Genomic DNA, 15382 nt, shown 5'->3' with positions numbered 1-15382 from the left:
ACAGATTGAAAAACAAAATCTTTGAATCTCCTTCTCAGATTCTCCTCTCTGCCTCACAGCACCGTGAAGGGGCATTAGCCATTGATGGGGGAGTGTCTATTGTCTCCCCTCATTCATATTCATGGCCATCAACACCCCTACGCATAAAGCAGTGCTGGCAAAAAAAAAACTGACTTACAAAGTTTAAATCATTATATTGTTGTTTTGTGAAAGAGTGATCAGAATGATTTTCACATAATTTTGTAGTAAACATTCTAGCCTACAAGAATGGTAACTCAAAAGTCTTGTGCCAAACTAATCAGTATGAGTTATATGGGCTCGTTGCAGTGACAATTTTTTTCCCAAAACTTACTAACCACGCATAATATTTTTTTTCTATAAAATGCAAACATGTAACTTCCATTTTGCTCACATATTATTGTAGCAGAGTTTGTGCTGAATACAGCAGAATTATGTGTTGGCCAAAGGTATGTTGTAAGTAGCTGAGATAAGCACAAATGTCAGGGCATGTCAAAACATCTCAAGGGCCCCAAAAACCCCTCAGACCCCAGAGGGTTAATACCACAAAGTTGCTAAACGTGTGTTATTTTAGGTTAGTTTGCAACAATATACGTTCTATAATATAAGTTCAAAGTCCTTAGCTGCTACCTAGCTAGCGTGCATCATTAATGTAGCCATTCCCATTCACTTTCCGTTTACTGTGCTAACGGTTAACAAGAAAAATTAAACTTTTTTTTCTGTGTCCGAAAGAGTGTTTCATTGGCATTACACACAGGCACACAAGCAATGGCAATAAAATAGTACACAACATTATATTAATATTTTGTTATTGCTTATTCAGAGAAAAGTTTGTTTTGACGAGCCTAGGAATCCGGAACTAGTGCCAGTTTTTGATATGCGACAGTTACCGTAGTTCTAGTCTCGCGTAGCCAGACCTTCAGCCGCTTTCTTTGGCCAAGGCCCGCCCATAAGGCCGTTTGACCGACATGTCAAACAACCAATTACAGTTCGTTTCGTTCAGCATCACGTTTCGGAGCGTGGAATTGTCCCCACAACAACAGACCGGCGTGCAACAAATCAGTCAGCATAGAAAATCAAAGAAGGAGAAGAAAACAAGCAGTAAGTCATTGATCTGTTTGTGCACGTAAAACAACAATGGCGTCCGCATTACCACATCTGATCAAAACACTGAGTAAATAAGTAGGAAACGTATGCAGACTTTGTTCAGAGACCTTCAAAGCATCTAAAACTAACAAACAGATTATTTCGTGGACACGACTCTAAAGACAAAGCTGAATTTACTATTGTGCTGGAGGAGTTTGTTGGCGTTCTTCATGACACAAGTTTGGCGATCTGCACATCTTGCCGAAGTGTACTAATGAGGTACAATAGTGTTTCCAAAGAAGTTGTACGACTGAAATTGCATATAAATGACATGTGCAGTAAGACAAGACAGAAACGATGTGCACCATCAACGCCAACACAACTGCAGAAGAGACTTACAATTTCTGAATGCAGCCCTGCGAGACGTGAATTGTTCGACCTACCGTCACCAGAGGTAAACAATGCGTCAACATCTGTACAGGATACTGTTGGTAGTCAAACTGTCCTTATGTTTAAGTCGTCTCAGAAAATGCTGAAGAGGGATGTAAAGAGACCTATGAGGACACTTGTTAATAATATTACAAGGGGACGCTACAATGCTTTGGCCAAGAATTTAATAAAAATTCCTGGCCAGTCCAAGTTGGTCATTGATGTAGTCCTCAAGCAAGTTAAGAAAGAATGCCGACATTTAACAAGCAACAAGTTCCATTCTGTAATACAACACAGTGCACATCTTGCTGAGTTTAGGTGTGAGAAAGTGTTGGATGAATGGAGGACTGCAGCACCTACATTTCTCCAGTTCCTAAAATGTGCAAGTGCAGCAAACAGTGAGACAAAGCGTAACACAAAAGCTGCAAGTGTCCATAAAAGAAGACCGTGGACCAGAAAGAAGCCAGAGGTGACCATGGCTGGCCTGATTCTTCTTAAAGCAAGGTCAAGATTCATGGCATCTCCTATGTTCCGAAATTCCATGGTATTGAAACATGGTGGTGATTCAATAGGATTGGAGTTTGTGTGAATCACTCAGCAACTCTAAAGAAGATCAAGGAGATTGCAGAGACATGGGATGCCGGAATTTTAGAATGGAAAAAAATAGTGTGTGACAGCCCAAGCCTTGAAGACTTGTCATGGATGGATGATCCAGGTTGTAGCTCTTGGTTCCTGTCTGATCATACATACCACCGTGAAGAGAATGAAGTGGAAGAAGTCTTCATAGTCACCAGCAGTGAAAGTGAAGAGGTTTGTAATATTTGTTGTAATATTTTATATATTGATTAGTAAGCCCTTCTACACCATAGGAAAAAATAACAATTTAGTCAGCACGACATAAAAAATATTTATTTATGTTATTTAATTGTAATATCAAAGAGCTATTTTTTTCACCTTATTAAATGTCATGACATGTCATTTATAGAAATCTACAATAGCCATTAACTGTGGTTATGTTAACTTATCTCTGTTTTTCACTTCATAGGACCACACAGATCATGACACAACCGCTTCTAGAAGAACTGAATCAGGCCACACAAATGGGTCGTCACCAACTGCTGTTCCGCTGGAGTGTCAGGTGAGAGATTGTATTTTGCACCGAATGTCTGTACACAATGAATAGACAATAAATGCATCTAGTCTGGGATAAACAGTCACATCACTGGCCCAAAACACTGAAGTCATATATTTTTTTTTAAATGGCATTATGTAATTGAAACCATATAATGAAGGTTGACATAGTGTTTTGTCTCACCTGTGTTAAGTTAAAGTTAAGTTTATGTTGTTATCTTAATTTAATGCTATTTAGTAGACCATGAAATTATATTTTAAAAATGTATATACAAATTAATGTAACAATTAAAGGAACATTTTTGCATTCTAACTTTAATTTGTTTTCACTTTCTCTCACAGGAACACACACCAAGAGCACCAGTGCAGTTCACAATTGATAATTTGGATCTCACAGTGACACCACATACAATGACCATCAGCCACCAACGTCTGGACTACCATTGGTTGCTAATGGTGGGGAACCATGAACAAGTGACTGCTGAGTTCTTACCCAGAGAGAGATTTGTGTCTATAATGGATGTGCCACTGTCGGAACTTTTACCAAACTTGGAGGACAGACAGATGCTTCGCTCTGAATTTAAAGAACTGGTGGGTCGTGTAGTGCTTCAGCGTTTCACTGCATTCAAGCAGTTTTCAAACGTTTTACTGTGGCACATTCCTCATATTCACATTCCCCGTCCTTCGGATGAGACATTAAACCGAGGTCCTGACTCTCTGTGGTCATTAAAAATCCCAGGATGTCTTTCGAAAGAGTAGGGGTGTAACCCCGGCATCCTGGCCAAATTTGCCCAGTGGCCTCTGTCCATCATGGCCTCCTAATCATCCTCCTATATATACAATAATTGGCTTCATCACTGTCTCCTCTCCACCAGTAAGCTGGTGTGTGGTGGGCGTTCTGGCGCAATATGGCTGCCGTCGCATCATCCAGGTGGATGCTGCACATTGGTGGTGGTTGAGGAGATTCCCCCTTCTATGTAAAGCGCTTTGGGTGTCCAGAAAAGCGCTATATAAATGTAATGAATTATTATTATTATTATTATATGTACAGTGACGTTATGGCCCAAAAAACTGAAATCACTCCCCTGGGACTTCTTGAGGTGGATGAGAAGGTTTCTGCAGATATGGTGAAAGCAGTGCAGTACATCAATCAGTGATATGTTCCTTACACTTCTGATCTAGAAAATGGAAACAACATCTCAAAGCCTGTAGTAAATGTGATTTTGGCTGGTGATCAACTGACCAAGCAGAATGCTGATGCAGCCATCAGAGCTAAAGCAAATGAAGACTCATCATTTGAAAGATTGGAAGGACTTGTTCCAGTTATTGCGGATTTTCATTGTTCCATGAACTTCAATGATGTGATTTTTAAAAGATTCTACAGTCCCAGTTCACAGTGTGATTTTGGTTCTTTTTTCCACCTGAGAAATGTTGTCCACAGGACCAATGTGAATAAATCAGCCTTGGGGGACAACTATAGGCCATGCAACACTTTCATTCAAGATGTGCTGGACGCATCGATCATTGCCGTTGTTCTCCATCATTTCTCTTTACACACACAGGATGACATGCCAGTATCCATGCCGACCTCTTTTCTGTCAAATGAGGAGAAGCAAGATTGGTTTGATGAACAAATCCTAAACATTGTTGACACATACATTCTCAATGAATCTCCAGAATTTCATAACATGTTGAAAGGAAATCTCCAGAGTCCTCCACAGAGTACAGTTGTACCTCAACCAATTGTGTGTCACATGCCACGGTGCAGCCATCCACCTTTTAAAAGACAACATGATCTAACAGAACATTTCAAGAAGGACCATGGGATTTCTGTGTGCGATCACAAAGACAAAAATGGTGCCAGTGCTGTAGAACAGCACCAAGAAGAAGATTGTGTTTTCAATTATCACAGTGCCTTTCTAAAGATGGGGCTTTTGGAGCGTGACTTCCTAGACTCTGTGAGAGAGGGTGATGGAAAAAGGACCTGCCGCCTTTGGAAATTTAAAATGCTTAATTTTAAAGATGCCCAGAGACACAAGTACAGCTTGGAGGCACTGAAATTACAATTTGACATTCAAGCAATGCAGAGTCCACGAGTGGCCCACAGAATGATGTGGAACAGAACTGTAAATGTTACTGGGGGTGCTGGCAAAAATGTGGCATTGGATCTGAATTGCGAGCATTATGTTCGTTACACAAAGGATGCCATCTCACATTTGGGTGCGAATGTGAATTTTCAAACTGTGCAGCAAGTCAGTAGAACACTTCAAAAGCAGAGACAGTTAATGGATAACTTTGATGCTGATGTTCAACTAAGTCCAGAGTCTGGGAAACACACAATGGCATCCAAGGAAGAAGACATCGATGCAATGGTCGCTGTACTAAAACAACAAGAAATCTACAAAATCACACCTGGTAGATGTTATGCTGCATTCCCATCATTTAATGGCAATCCACTTCACAATCTCACGTCCAAACATTTAACTGGCTGGATATGGGAACACATGAGAAAATGTCATCGCTTTCAATTGGTCAAAAAAAACATCCTGACCTAGAACATGTAGACATCATGTTAAGAGCAATTAAAGGTTACCTAGACTTTGGATCTGGTCACATAGAATTTTTTTTATTTGTGTTTTTGCATTTTAATTTCTTTGAGTGGGCAGTTTAGCTTCTGGCTACTTTAAAGTCCCTGTAAAGGCAATTCTAAAAAAAATAACTAAACACATTATAAATGTTAGAAATGTATTGCTAAAACATATTACAAACACTGTGAACTGTGAAGTACTGAATTGTGGAGTTAGACCGTTAAACAGGTTTTCACCATTGATATTTTCCGGATTTTTTGGGCGGGGCTAAAACGGGGGCTCGATGAAGCACTGGAGCCCCTGAGCTCCTGGACACGCCCCTACTTGATGACGCACTGGAGCCCCTGAGCTCCTGGACACCGGCCCTACTTGATGACGCACTGGAGCCCCTGACGCTGGCCGCTCCGTAACAATATAAATAGAGCACATTCGCATCAGTTTGGCGCTCAATCGCGAGTTAATGTCAGTACTATTATTAGTTACTACAGCCTACAGTTTGCTAGCTAGCTATGCCTTCGTCACGGAAATGCGTATTACCTGGATGCGATCATGTACGAAACAGATCGGTGTCCTTATTTAAATTTCCTAAAAACGATCACATCAAGAAGAGGTGGATTAATTTTGTGAAGAGCCACCTTGATGGAGAGCTGAGGATCACCACCAAAACCCGCCTCTGTAGTGATCATTTTACACGGGATAGTTTTATGAACTTTCGTCGGAGACAACTGGGATGCTCTGATAATCCGCTGTTACTGGTGAATGGGGCCGAACCGACTATCTCCCGCCTCGGCCTTCATCCTCCCGTCGCGCCGACACCTGGTGCCATCCTCGGCAGTGCGTGCCCACCAATGAGGGTAAGCTGCCTTGTGTGCTTATGTTATAATTATAGTAGGTAGGACAGTAACTACTAAATTCTGCAACCCTCTAACATGATTTTTTTTGTTTATTTATATGATCAATATGATTCCTTAGCCAAGTAATTTAAACTATTATCTGTTCACAAAGCAGTCCCTTCCGACCACAAAAGAGACCGAGTCTTTCATGCATAAAGTCACTCGAAAAGTTGGATGTCAGACAGATCACTTTGTGGGGAAAAGGACTGTGGCCACACAACTGTCTAAAAGAACACTAGAGAACAGAAAGAGTACAGGTATGTTGTATGTTGAGGTAACGTTACCGTATGTTGAGAGGTCAAGTGCCTAATTTGTCTTTTTGAAATGTGCACGTGTTTTGTCTTGCTTGTTTTCACATTCAATAGATTTTAAACCATTTCATCGATAAAAGAGGAAAAGGATAATTTAATTCCGTTCTCGCAGCTCGCGCGCTTTGTTTGCTTACTGCCGCACACACACAGAGAGAGATGCACGTTTCAGAGAGCGTGCAAACTCCGAATTGAATATATTTACATTAAATTTTTCGCGATTTCTGTACCTGAAATAACTTAATTTATTTTTTTACTTCGATAGACTATATTGTATTTATCTATGCTTGTAATTGATGTATTTGTTTATTGTTTTACTGATTACTTGCTTTAATAATGTTTTAACTTCATTAGTTTTGTGATTTGTTGGACCACTATCTCACACCAATGAACACAGACAGTACGATTATCGTTAAAATGTTTACTTCCAGTAACATTATGATGAATGGCATGCGTCCTGTATGTAATCTTGCAAGTACAGAAATCTTTTTTTTTTAAATCTGTTCTTTTTACATTGCTCCAATCTCTCTTACAAAATACAAATATAAACTAACTCTTATTACTATCCTTATATTTTTCAGGTTCTCAAGCTACGGTGACCACAAAGAGTGTTGCTGTTGGAAACACCACAGCCATGCTTCTTCCGCTTTTCTCTTCAACTCCACTTAAGCGGAAAGCAGTATCACCTGATAAACCACCAAAGCGCTCTCTCTTGGAGTTTCCCTCTTTTCAGGAATCAGGAGACAGTTTCAAAATGGCAGATCCTGATGACTCCTCTTACCTCCCCAGCATGTCTGAATTGGTTGACACCACCAGTGAACAGTAAGTTATCTTTTTCTTGTAGATCTTTGTTAATTGAACATATGAACAATCTCTTCCTCAACATAATTTGAATCTATGCTGATGTGATTGTCGTGTAATTTTACTATGCAGTTGAGACATTAGAAATAATACAATTTGTAACAAGTCTTTTTTTTTGTGGTTTCCTTTGTCAATAGAGCACCAACCAAGCCACCACAGGACATGGTGAAATACTTGGTATATGAGGAGTGCCTGCTTGAGCTTTTTAAAATCTGCCCCACCTGCTCAAGAGTCTGCAAGATGATCACATTTGTAAAAGGAACATTCCTTTCTGTGACCCAGAAGTGCCTCCACCAGAGTTGTTCATTCACCAGAGAGTGGAAGAGTCAACCACTTCTGGGCAGCTCTCCAGCAGGGAATCTGCACCTATCAGCCGCCATCTACTACACTCTGGCTCTTCTTTCATCCAGACTAACAAGGTTTGTAAAAAAAATTGTGACCTTTATTTTTTAAAAGTTTATCAGGCCAGGGCACTGCACAGCGCTACAGTGGGATGTAGAACATGCTATTTCTGATTTTACTTTACAGGTGCTCAATGCAATGCATGTGAGAACCTTCAGCAGAATGGCACACCGAAATCATGTGCACAACTACATTCTGCCTTCTGTGCTACATAAGTGGAGATCACACCAGAGCGACCTGCTTGAGGGACTAAAACAGAGAGAAACTGTGTCTCTTGGTGGTGATATGAGAGCTGACAGTCCAGGCCATTGTGCAAAATATGGCTCATACTCCATGATGGATCTCAGCACAAACAAAATTGTTGATATCCAGCTTGTACAGGTAAATAGATTATAAAAACTAAGTAGGCAGTATTTGCCAGTGAAACTCTAGGGACGTTTTGAGAAATTAATACAATTTCAGACTTTAGAAATCTGTATTTAAAGAAATGTTATGTCTATGATCCACAGAGCAATGAAGTGGGAAGCAGTGTCCGTATGGAAAAGGAAGGGCTTATCCGGAGCCTGGAATTTCTTGAAAAATCTGGTATCAAAGTAGCTTCCCTTGTGACAGACCGACACACCCAGGTTCAAAAGTTTGTCCGGGAACAGAAACCAGACATTGACCACTTTAATGATGTATGGCATTTATGTAAAGGTAGGATAATTTTGAAAATGTAGTTTGATTATTTGTAGCACAGCTAATCCTGTGCAACACCCACTGTAGAACAAATGTATTCCATCTTTTTAAACTGTTCTTAGCACTCACCAAGAAGGTGGATGCCATGTCCAAGGAGAAAGACTGCAACAAGGTCAAATTGTGGCAGAAGAGCATAAAAAATCACCTCTACTGGTCAGCATCCGGTTCATCAAATGGAGAGGAAACCGTGGCAAAATAGACATCTCTTCTCAACCACGTCCAGAATGTGCATGTCCATGAAAATCCACTCTTTCCCAAGTGCCTCCACCCTCCTTCCACTGACAAACACAAGTGGCTGAAGCCTGGTACGCCACTATTCAATAGAAATTATGCTAATCCTGTAGTATACTCTCAGCTGTTATGCACTCATCTTTTATGTATTGGTTATTCTCTGTCCTCTTCTAGCAACAAAGGTCATCCACAAGCTGGAGAAGGTGCTAATGAACAAGCGTGTTCTTGGTGATGTGAAAAAGCTGAGCCCTCTCTACCAAACATCTGCCTTGGAGGGTTTCCACAGTGTGATTCTGCGGTTCGCACCAAAAAACGTGGTCGTCTCATACTTGGGGATGCTTTGCAGGTAAATTGTATAGTAATCATGTTGTCAATATTGTGAAGTAACATGTACTTTTAATGGCATCATTATGTTGGAGTAATCCCATACAAATCCTAATTTCAGACTTTACCTGGCTGCATTGCATTTCAATGAAAATGCTGGCCGTACTCAAGCGAGGACTCTGCAGCAGGAGAACTGCAGTTCAAAGTAAAATTTCCCAAGGCCAAGAAAGGGGGACATGTGGTGTCCATGGTGAAGACTAAATATTCTACTGGTAAGTTAATTCTCAATTGTCTTTTGATATCTCCATACTATCAAATACATGTTACTTTGTTAACAGTTTGTCAACAGTTCATACCATATGAATGACTCAAACTGTATGCTATGAGCTCTAACCTGTGTTTTAGAATATGTGACTGAACTGACGGACATCCTCTTTAACGAGGTCATCCTGGACCCTGCACCCTTTGTGGCTGATATGAAAACAGTGGCTGTTCCTGGATTCCTGTGTTCACAGTATGAACGTCCTGGGAAATCCGACGCAATTGCTAGCCATGTGTCCAGGTTCAGCTGTCCAGGTTGTGAGGGAACAGCTATAACAACACCCATCGAAGTCCACAATCCCTTTCTGTTTTCTGCCAACATATAAGTTACCAGTTCCACAGTACTATTCTTGCCCTTACTCAATTTTTGTTATTCGGGTAATATATACAGTACATTAGATCTGTCACAAAAATTACATTATCGACTTGTTGCACGATGCATATGGACAATAATAGTCCAGATTTGACAGTAAGTTGTGACGCATATACACATGTAATTACTCAAACTGGTTGATAGTTAAAATGAAATTTATTGTAAGTGTATTGAATAATTGTGTACATAGCACATTTCCAAAACAAGTACAATATACAGATTTTCTGCATTTAAATGGGAGGCCTAAAGCCTGTGTACTCCCCATCTTCATCCGGGTACTCCTGGTGAATACGGTGCACAACACAAGACGGTATGACAACCCTGTTGTGCTTTCCCAAGTATCCCCAGCACCAGGAAACAAAACATCTGTAGGCCAGATAGCGAGCACGACTGTAATGACAAAATAAAAACAAAATGTTGTGTCACATAATAATATTATATTTATATAGGTTTATTGGGTCGGTGGTCTTCTTGTCTGATAATTGCAATAAAAACTGACATTGTGAAGTTATCAATATCTGGTTTCTTTGTGCAACAAAAACGGCCTTGGTCTTATTTTTCCTCTATTTTTTGGTCAGGTCTAACAGAACGGGACCCCAGAAGATGACAGTTTGATTCATCAACCTGCAGTCTGCCTCATATCATTCACGTATACATTAATAAACATAATTTCCGAATATGATTGCATACATAGCGTGACTTTGTTCTTGTGTCCTAAACCTTACCAGTTTTTGAAAGACAGGCATGTCATTTTATCAGCACAAATGTAATTTCTACACATTCAAAATTATTTTATTATATTAGTCTAACTTACACAGCTCTTTCCTTTATCTCCAGTGGCCCATGGTCTGCCTGGTAGGTGTTTAGGGCATTCTGCAGAGAGTAGGGGTTCAGGCAGACAGGCTCAAGGCCTGGATGAAGAGTCATGCACCGTGGCTCTTCAGGAAGCTCTCCACATCTATTCTGAACCTGTTGGAGTATATGTTATAAGGTGTTTTAATGCTAGAGATCTAATACTCTACTAGTTGTGTATTCATACTTTTAATGATCAATATGGGAGGGAGACACATTTTTTTTTTTTATACAGCATTAATGTCTTTGCAGCAGACATTCTCATCCTCTGTGGGCATTGTCCTGCATTCACCACAGATGCACCTACAGTTTAATTCACAGTGTGACTTATAATTGACAACTCAAATGTATGACAAATGTATTGTGTTATAAACAATCACAGAACAGTTATCTGAACAATTTAGAGTGTATTCTGTTTCTCAGCTTGTGTGTTGCAATAATAATATTCAGCAGTCCATTATCTCATGGAATTATGCACATCGTTTTCATCCTTATAACAACCATTATGGCTGTTAGTTTGATCTATAACTATAAAGTGTAAAAATATGTTTTAATCTGTTATTTATTGCTAGTCTAACTTTATTTGTCTTAAGTTAGGTTATGCTAGCTAGTTACATATAACTTAGCTATAACTTGCATACAAGGGAGAGCAAAATCTTACCATTCTGTTGCAGAACGAGGGGAACGATGTTGACTTTCTTGGTCAATGTCCTCTGAATCAGATTCAGGCTCTGGAGGCTCAAACATATATGGCTTGGTAAAACCTAATAAGCTGCTAGGAGCATCCATTCCGGCTGTAGCGGTGACAGTTGAGTGTGGTGACGGCAGCTTTCCCGTGAGTGGGCGTGGTTTCAGCGCAGCCAGCGGACACGCCCCCAGCGTTTGAGAGCAGAGACCACTTCTAATTTTTTCAAGATTTTGATAGCTTATTTTATGTACTTGCCGGCTTTTTTTATCATTCAAATTTGGCTGGGTGGCTAATAACACATTTTTCTGTGATATGACTAACTCAGAACACATACTTATTTTTTTTTGTTTTTTGTTTTTTACTTTATTTTTATGATTATTTATTTATTAATTTTTTGCAAGGTTAAACATGGTCCATATGAGACCACCATTAACTATATACAGGACCAGGGTTTGCTTTGAAAAAAAAATTAAATAATAATAATAATAAGAAAAATAAAATAAATAAATAAATTAATTAATAACATTAAACATAGATGAATAAGTTAGGGGAATGATTAACGTTAGCACAGCTCTTGGATTTCCACTGCTCCTTAATAACACTCCGAAACATTCAGTACCTACGAGCTAACAAGTTATTATATGAGATATTTTTGTAACCAATTCAGTCCAGGCCTTAAGTGTCTTTGGTTTAGCTTTGTTGATTCTCGCTGTAGAGAGCTCTAGTAGTGATATATATTTAGTTTCTAAAAGCCATAGTTTGGCTGCTGGGACCGTAGGCTCATGCCAGATCTTAAAAATTATCTTTTTGCCTGCAGTTAGAGCAGTGTGTAGAATCCTGCGCTGACTAACCGTCAGATCAAGATCCTCATCAATATTCAGCAAACATAGACTGGGGTGCTTGAGGATAACCTTATCACATAGTTCTGATACACTTAAAAACACTTGATCCCAGAAGTTACTGATAAGCTGGCACTCATAAAACATATGCATATAGGTACCCACAGAATTGGAATTACAAAGTGTACAGAAGGGGGTAGGTAATCGCTTCATTTTGTGCAAAACATATGGAGTAGCATATGCCTTATGAAGCAATTTAAAGTGTATCAGTTGGTGAGCAAGATTTTTAGACATTGTTGGAATAGTGTCCCATATCAAGTCCCAATTTAGTTTGCGGGGAGCGAATTCCTTTTCCCATATCGTAATGATAGAGAGCCTACCACAGCCTTGATTGAGCACAGTGTTTCCGCTACATTCATTCAGCCGTGGTGGGCCGCCACACCAAAAATCCTCCCGCCACGGCTGCAGCTTCTCAGTGAGGTCCGTCCGATATTGTGCATACTAATGTGTTATTGTTAAGCCCCACTAAAGGCATAAAAAACATTGTAAAGCACCATAAAGTTTTCGTGCACTATATTCCAAGACTTCTAAAGTCATTCGATAGCATAATGTGAGGTAAAAAATAATATTGAAGTCGTTAAGTTAAAGTTAATGAAAACTCATCTCTCCTCAGTCATTCTCCATTCAGAACTCAAACAGCGCGTCGCGTTCGGTTACGAGTAACACGATGACACTCTCCAAGATCAATGTTCACATTATTATACTTTATTTGTAGATAAAGGTCTATGGTTTGCATAAAATTACTTTATCTTACTGGAGTTTATTGCGTTAGTTCTGTTAGATTACAGCACTGAGCACTCTGAATTCGAATTGTTCTTCATGCGCACTGTAACTGAAATGTAAAACTGTTCAAAGAAAAGGCTAAATAAACTGTTGCATAGATATAATACAGTAAGCATCAAATATCTCTTCGCTTTGTGCTTTTAAATAAAGTGTGCCAGTCAAGAGACTGGTAGTTGTGAAACAGTATTTCGTGTGTTGTCTGTGTACTCTGCTAACACTTTTCAATGCGACGCGCTGCACGCTGTGACTTCGAGTTGCTTCAAGTGCATCATTCGGCGCACGGGATGCGCATAATCGCTTTGCCGCTGTAAATTGGAACCTTCATATTATAACTAGAAAAAATATTTTTCGATTAATCGTTTTTTAAATTGTGGTTAATTCAATATCGATTCTCAAAGGCTATGAATCGATTTTTTCCCCCCATATTTATTTATATATCACCCAAAAGCCAGTATTAGTTTTCCTACACTTCATAGGCTTGCAGCCTCCATGTTATTCTAATGCAGTGAGATTTTATGTTTGTTTTATCTTAAACATAAAATAACCTGATCCTGTTTGATCAAGGCATGAGACTGTTCTGACTTTTTCAATAATCAATTTTTCATCTTGCATCAAAATCCTGTCTATTCATTGTATGCATTTGATATATGCTGTTTTAATGTACCCAAGTGTACCCTAAAATAATAAGAGTTTAATATACTGGCTATTAATTTCTTTTTATTAATTAACCACTCGTAAACTTATGTTCACTGTTCTTTTTTATAAATATAGGTTTTGTGTTAAATCTACAGTATATTCATTGAGTGGAATTCGAGAATCGAAATTGAATCGAATTGAGAGCTTGCGAATTTAAATCGAATTGGAACATCTGAATCGATACCCATCCCTAATTATAATACTTAGGGGAGGTTTAAACACCTGGGGCAAGGGGGCGTGGCCCATGGGAATATCATGCATGGGCGACGCCCCCTCCCCCTGGGGAAATGGGCCTGCCACCACAGCTGGAAAAAATCCTAGAGGAAACACTGGAGCAGTCTGTTGTAAATGAATGACACGGCTCCTTGTGCCTGTGAAAAATTCACACAGTCCATCAGAGGATGAGAGTCCAATTTACAGTTCCACGGCACTCCATAAGCACGCATAGCACTTCTCAACCTTAAATATAAAAAATAGGAATGTCCAGGAAGATTGTAACACTCTTTCAGATCTTGAAAGGACCTCAAGCCCTGATTATTGAATATATCACACAGGGTATGTACACCTTGATTCGACCATGGCTTAAAAACAAAAGGTCTGTTATCTGATTGTAAATTATTATTATGCCAGATCGGCGATTCAGATGTGAACTTAGATGAACAACCCATGAATTTGCATACCTCATACCAGATGTTCAGAGAATTACACACAATTGTGTTCCCAACCTTCACCTCTTTCTTTAATATACCCGTGAATAAAATATCCTGGAGCCGATGCGGGAGCACAGCGGAGGCTTCCACATCCCTCCAGGCGATCTGGGAATCGTCCTTTAACCAAACCTTAAGAGATCGCAGCTGACATGCCCAAAAGTACAAAAGGAAGTTTGGAAGTGACAAACCTCCTTTATTGGATATTCTCTGCAGTGTTGAAAGTTTAATTCTTGGTCGCTTCTTATTCCATATAAATTTGGTAATCAAGGAATCTAATTCTTTGAAGAAAGTTCTATGGGGAGATAAAGGGATCATGGAGAACAGAAATAAAAGTCGAGGGAGGATATTCATTTTGATGATAGAAATTCTGCCTTGCAGTGAGGTTAAAATAACATCCCACCTCTGTAAATCTTGCCTGATAGAAGAAAATAACAAACTGTAATTTTCTTTAGAGATAGTCTGCAGAGAAGGAAAAATCTGAATTCCGAGATATTTAAATGTCTTGCTGATTGGGATCGAGCTAATTGGGATCAAGGAAGATGCTAATGCAGTACTAGTCAACGCTGACAAGGGCATTAATACAGATTTTCCCCAGTTAATTTTGTAACCACTTATAATGCTAAAATTATTAAATATTTTAAGACATTGAGGAAGAGAAGAGGAAACATTAGACATATAGAGCAGGATGTCGTCTGCAAAAAGAGAGATAAAATGCTTAGAGTCACCTACAGTAATCGGGGAAATGATATGGTCTTGTCGAATCGCCTGTGCTAAGGGTTCTAAAGAAATTGCGAATAGTAACGGGGATAACGGACATCCCTGTCTAGTTCCCCGGTTCAATGGGATTGCCTCCGAACAGCACAAATCCGTTGAGACTCGTGCAGACGAGTTAACATAAAGGGTCTGAATCATATGTATAAAACGCGGGCCAAAGCCAAAACGGGTTAAGACAGACCATAAATATGTCCACTCGACCCGGTCAAAGGCTTTCTCAGCATCTAGCGAGAGGATAGCACGTTGTTCGTTAACCGGGTCGGGTGAGTCAATAATG

General features: G+C 39.5%; 1 protein-coding gene and 1 long non-coding RNA gene across 4 annotated transcripts in view; one reads left to right on the top strand and one right to left on the bottom strand.

The window, feature by feature from the left end:
* The window catches only part of LOC306988061 (uncharacterized protein), a 317180-nt gene that overhangs the window by 89000 nt on the left and 212798 nt on the right, over window positions 1–15382 (top strand). The gene's annotated exons all lie outside the window — the stretch shown is intronic.
* Window positions 9464–11363, bottom strand: LOC306988351. Its single transcript, XR_013795382.1, has 3 exons — window positions 11217–11363; window positions 10518–10672; window positions 9464–10093 (listed from the first exon to the last, which is right to left on the bottom strand). It is a non-coding gene; the product is annotated as an uncharacterized lncRNA (long non-coding RNA).

This window comes from Phoxinus phoxinus (assembly GCF_949152265.1).
Source record: "Phoxinus phoxinus genome assembly, chromosome: 20".
Classification (NCBI taxonomy): domain Eukaryota; kingdom Metazoa; phylum Chordata; class Actinopteri; order Cypriniformes; family Leuciscidae; genus Phoxinus; species Phoxinus phoxinus.
The sequence above is the reverse complement of the archived record's forward strand: the minus strand, read 5'-3'. Positions and strand labels throughout refer to the sequence as shown.